The following is a 5,815-nucleotide window of genomic DNA, read 5'->3' on the forward strand; positions in this document are numbered from 1 at the left end:
AAAGGTAGCCATCCAGCCACTTGGGGAGACTGCACCTTCCTGGGCAGGACCAAAAGCATGTGCAAAGGTCAGGGAGTGAAATTGTGCATGATAACTTAAGGAACTTCAAGTGGTTGATAATGAAAGATAAAGAGTATGCATAAAAGTTTTGAAAAATGTATTCATGATGTCAGCAGGAAAAAGGCCTTCACCAGGAAGCATTTGTAACCTATCCCAAAGGCAAAGCTGAATCACCGGATGTTGTTCCCATAAATGGATTCATAAGAATATGTCACAAGACCGAGACCAACATTTGGAGCTCATTTCTTCTTTTCATGATTTTTGCATGAAAACAGATTTAAATCCACCACCAAGCAAAGGAACTACCATACAGTCAGAAAGCTAAGCTGAGCTTGTGTCTGTTTCCTTGAAGATGACAGGTCAAACTCTAGCCATAACCCAGTGAGTGACCTCACAATGTCCCTCTTGGCTCTGAAGGTGGCAACTTGCTCCTTCAAAAGTCAAATGCCTGCTGTCTCCAGCTATGTGGCAGCTTCTTTTTGACCCACTTTTCTCATGTCAACTCTTGCTTTGATGCCTGCCCATTCCTCTCTCTTAATCCCTCCTAGAATTTTAGATGCAGGATTCCCTCCAAACCCTCCTGGGGCTCCCACTGTACTGTCCTTGGCCAAATCCAAAGTCTTGATCTTTGCCATCACTTGACTTCCTAATCTTACCATCTCCTCATTCTCTTCCAGCTGTCTCAAAAAGACATGGTCTCTCAGGAACACCCAAGAGATGCCCTCTCCCTCCCTCCATAAGGAAAATGGACCCCAGGGAAAGAAGAATATGACATAGCAGACCGATGGCAGAATCAGGGTCACAATGTAAATTGCGTTGCTTTTGATTCGAGGGGGTTCCCCCTTTTTCAAGTCTTTCCAGGAAAGAAGCCGCTACTTCTTTTTTACAATGTCAGAAGGTATCTGACATTGTAAAATTCCAAGAGGTAGATTTCCTAATATCAGGGTCAATTTTAGGGCATACTCTAAAAAGAAATAGCAATTAACATTGGGGAAATTGTGTTCTCTTTACAGTTTACAACTCATGCCCTTGGGTTCATAGGTGCCCAGATGTAATTACTTTTGTGAAATAGCACTTAAGTCCCTGCATATTAATTCTTCTGTTTTGTAAAAGCAACAGGAAGCCTCCACATCATTGCAGCTGGCATTTTCTTGTCAAAATTACTAAGAATTAATTGTAAAGTATTCTTATTGTACTGGAACTTGGCAGCACTAAATTAATAATATATTCTAAACATTCAGTCAGTGACTCTTAAACATTTTGTTCTCAAGAATTCCTTAACCTTTCAAAACCTGAGGACCCCAAAGCACTTATGCATATGTGGGTTGCATCTATAAGCATTATTAGAAACTAAAACTTAATAAATAAATTAAGTTTTAAATGATTTAATAAATAAATATTCATAAAATTTTTTTGAATATTTATTTATTAAATCATTTAAAAGTGGCAATAATAAACCCATTTCATGTTAACATAAATGGCATGCTTTCTGAAAACAAAGAACCAGATTTTTTATAAATTGCTATGTATAGTAAATAGCTTTGTTTTTATTTTTGAAAATCTCTTCATGTCTGGCTTAATAGAAGACAGTTAGGTTCTCACAAATGCTTCTTCTTCATTCAATCTTTTGTGATGTTACATGTCATTGCAACCTCTGGAAACTGAGATGAAGAGTGTACAAAAATGCCCATATTGTCTTGGTATTATAGTGAACATAATTTTCTCATGGCACCCTAAAAGGATTTCAGGGATTCTCAGAGGTCCCTAGATCACACTTTAAGAACCATTGTTTAATGAAAATAAATAGCTGATTTATTGATGAAAATAAAAAGCAAAAATCATTTATTTATTCACTACTGGTATCTTTGATTAAGTGGTTTCATTAAACCTTTACAAGCAACCAGAGAGGAGATACATTTATACATAAAAGAAATAGTAAGAGCATTGGTAGATTGGTTTTCAAACATTTTGACACATAAGCCAGGATTTGGGGTCCAGGGACTGTTTGGGTAGACACTTAGTGGTTAAAGTGATGTCACTCAAAAGGTTATAGACTTAATAATTCATGTTGTCTTTGAATATTCAAATTGCAGATAATTTACTTTGATCCATCACTCAACAGTTTATCCCAATTCTATTTCATTGATCCAGATGTAGATTCCTATTTCAAGATGCAGACTGTCTCATTTTGGTGTATCCTATTGCTTATTTTTACCCCTTTGGGGAAAGAGAAGCCTTAAATTTGCCAACTGCTGAGCAAAACAACAATCATAGTTGAATTAATTAGGGTTCTCTAGAGAAGTAGAATCAACAGGAAATATTTGCAAATATAAAATTTATAAAAGTGTCTCACGTAACTATGGGAACATAAAGTACAAAATCTGTAGGGCAGGCTGTAAAGCTGATGATTCCGATGGAGGGTCTGGGCTAACTCCACAGGAGAGGCTTGCCGGCCGAAGCAGGAAGAGAGCCTCTCTCTTCTGAATCCCCTTAAAAGGCTTCCAGTGATTAAATTAAGCATCACTCATTGCAGAAGACACTCCCCTTGGCTGATTACAAATGGAATCAGCTGTGGATGTAGCCGACGTGATCATGATTTAATTCTATGAAATGTCCTCATCACAACAGACAGGCCAGCACTTGTCCAACCAGACAAACAGGTATCACCACTTGGCCAAGTTGATACATGAACTTGACCATGACAATAGCAATAACCAGCTGAGAAAATACCAAGTTTCATTTTGTCAAGGGCTGGAGTTGAGCAGGAAAAGGAGGATCATGGGAAGAAGCAATGCATACCATTTAAGGACCATGGCTGTGCAGTAAGATGGAACTGGTTTCCAATCAGCTTCTACCACTTACTAACTATATGACTTGAGCAAGTCATGGAAAACTATGTGAACCTCAGTAACCTCTGGTAAAATGGGGATAACAGTGCCTGTCTCCCAAGGCTTTTGGGAAGTTCCTGAAGATGATGAATGGAAAGTGCTTACCATTCTACCTGATACATAGTGAAGGTTCCATGTTTAGTAGATGTGACCATTCAGATAAGAGAACTGATGATGCAATCACACCCCAGGGGCCAGGTTGTTTCAAGGACCCAACAAAAGGGTTTCTTTCCAAAATCTACAGTCTGCCCTTCCCCTCTCTGTATTCCATTCAATCCACAAGAGCCATCTTTCAAATCCTCAATCATGCCAGTTCCCTTCTAGCTTCAGTGCTTTCCTATATGTTACTCCTTTAGCCTGGAAGCACCCTGAAAACCCCCTACACACACAGTCACACACTTACTTCCCCTTCAGAGCTTGTCAGATGTGACCTCCTTAGGGAAGCCTTCCTGGACCTTTCCCTCTATCTTCTTAAAGAGAACCCAGTGTTTTTTCATAATATTTTCAATTAATGAAGTAATTGTATAATCAACTTGTTTAATATCTGCCATCTCCCTTTCTCTAGCTTCTGTCTAATTGCAAAGGAAAAAGCTTGTGCTCAAAGCACCTGAGATAATTCCTTCTAATTCATGCCACATATCTAGCTTTGCCTCTTTATATATTAGCTGAAAGTACAGGCAAAAAATTTCCAGTTATTAAAGTCTCAAAGAACTGGCAACCCAATATCTTTTAAGGAAGATAATAACAATAATAATAGCTGCCATTTCTTGGGATTTTCCTCTGTGTCAAATGGTGTGTACACATTATCTGCTTAATCTTTCCAGCAACCCAAATTTGCAGATCAGATAACAGATTCAGAGAGGTAAAGAAACTTGCCTAAGGTCAAAGTCAGTGAACAGCAGAGTCAAAATTCAAATCCAAGAAGGATGGACTCCAAAATTCATATTCTTTCCACTTTGCCTAGAACCCTTATGCAAACACTTCCTAATTCCAACCTTCCAAAGTATCATATAATTATTTTATTGTGCCTGACATTTTTAGTTGTCATGTATGGATTCCTATTTAGTCCTACCCAATCCTAACAAAAACCTTGTGAAATAATTGCTGTTAATATACCCATTATGAAGGTGGGAAAAGTGAGCTTTAAGAGGATAAAAGCTGTTCCCCAAACTACACAGCTAACAAATATTAGAGCACACACTCTTAACTCATAAAGAAGTGACAAAGAGGAAATGTAGTAATCCTGCAGATCTTCCCCTGAGACACATTTTCATTGCCAAAGACAAAGTTTGCTCTCCTGCCTCTTATACTTAGTATCTCATTGCTAATCCCTCCTTGCTTCATTTCAATTTCTACTGGTACATGTTGACCATCGTCCATGAGATTGAAGACCAAGAATAATTCTGTGCCTCTGGCCACACTCTCTTCAAAGTCTTAGTTTACTCTTTCATCATCTTCATCTGGTTATCACAGCCTCAATTTGTGAGATTTCTTCCCTCTATTGCTCATTCCCAATTCAACCTGCAAAGTTTTATCTGCAGGCACCATGACCAGAGCCAGACATTGCCTTTAACACCTCCTTCAAAGGCAACTTAACGAATGATCTTCTCACTCTCCCATTTCCATTCCTCTACTCAACAGACATTTATATGGTATCTTTTAGGGGCAAGTTTCTCTTCCCTCTGGAACTTTCAATCTAACAGAGATAAAATCTAAGAGATCTTCTTACCTCCCACTTCTCTCTATGATGTTCTGTTTTGGCTGAAAAAGCATCTCTTTCCAAAGGTTCACCATTGCCCTCGGGAACACATGTCACTTCTTTCACCTGGTATTAATAGTCCTCCAAAAATTGGCCCCTACCTCTGTCTTTAGCCTCTCTTTCTGCCACTCACTCCATCACACTTAATACACGAACCTTCTTGAACAGGATTCTAGTCCGTAAGTGTAACAGTTGCCCCACATATGCATGCCCGTGCATGCTCTTCCCTCTGCTCAAATGCCTCCCCAAATACCTACTCTTCCTTCAATCATTTCTAGTTGTCACCTCTTCTGGGAAGCCTTTCCTGCATGCCTCAGGCATATTAAGACCACCCTTCCCCTGGGTTCCCACCACCCCACTTTTGTAGCATCTGGCATATAGTTGCTAATACAATTAACTATGAATTTGCCCATATCCTGACTCTGTGAGAATAATGAAATATAAGCCCCTGCCAGGTCAAGTTTGTATCCCTGGAATTTTGGGCAGAGTCTGGCACACATAGCCCAGCATAGTGGAATATGGTAGCCACCGATCACATGTTCCACTTGTGACCCACTTGGCTTCTGGCAGGGGCATCTCTATAGATGATAGAGGGCTTGCCAATAACTGATGGTTGCCACCTCCAAAAGGATGCTCCAAGCAGTTTATGGCCACAAGGCACATGTGTGACCAGCAGCTCCTCTTTGCCTTATACTTGTGGTAGGCACAGCTGACCTTCAGGGTGGGTTTGTCATTGCATACGTCACTGGCCACCATGCCATCCACTGCTCTTTTGGCTGAAGAGACGACCTTTTTGGAGCCCTAAGGCAGCTTCACTAGGGTCTTCCTTGTCTCAGGAGTTGTGGCAGATGATGATGGTATAGTTCCTGGACAGCTTGCCCAGGCCACCAAGCTTCTTCTCCAAGCAGCACAGAATGGTGACCTTGGGCATGGTGCCACCAAGAGGATATTGACAATGTCCAGCTGGGCCTTCTGTCCACAATACAGAAACTGGTCTGTGTGGATGCCCTCAGTGGCAATTGAACATCTTTGCCCAGTTTTTAAACTGGTACAGATCATAGAAGACAATCTTGGCAATGGAAGCCAAGTCATGGACGGTACCCTTCAT

At 40.3% G+C, this 5,815-nt stretch overlaps 1 pseudogene; it reads right to left on the reverse strand.

Annotated features, from left to right (window-relative positions):
- Positions 1 to 5,239: 5,239 nt before the first annotated feature.
- On the reverse strand, positions 5,240 to 5,815 carry LOC143656020 (large ribosomal subunit protein uL2 pseudogene; annotated as a pseudogene).

Source organism: Tamandua tetradactyla, chromosome 2 (assembly GCF_023851605.1).
Source record: "Tamandua tetradactyla isolate mTamTet1 chromosome 2, mTamTet1.pri, whole genome shotgun sequence".
In the NCBI taxonomy this organism is placed as follows: Eukaryota; Metazoa; Chordata; class Mammalia; order Pilosa; family Myrmecophagidae; genus Tamandua; species Tamandua tetradactyla.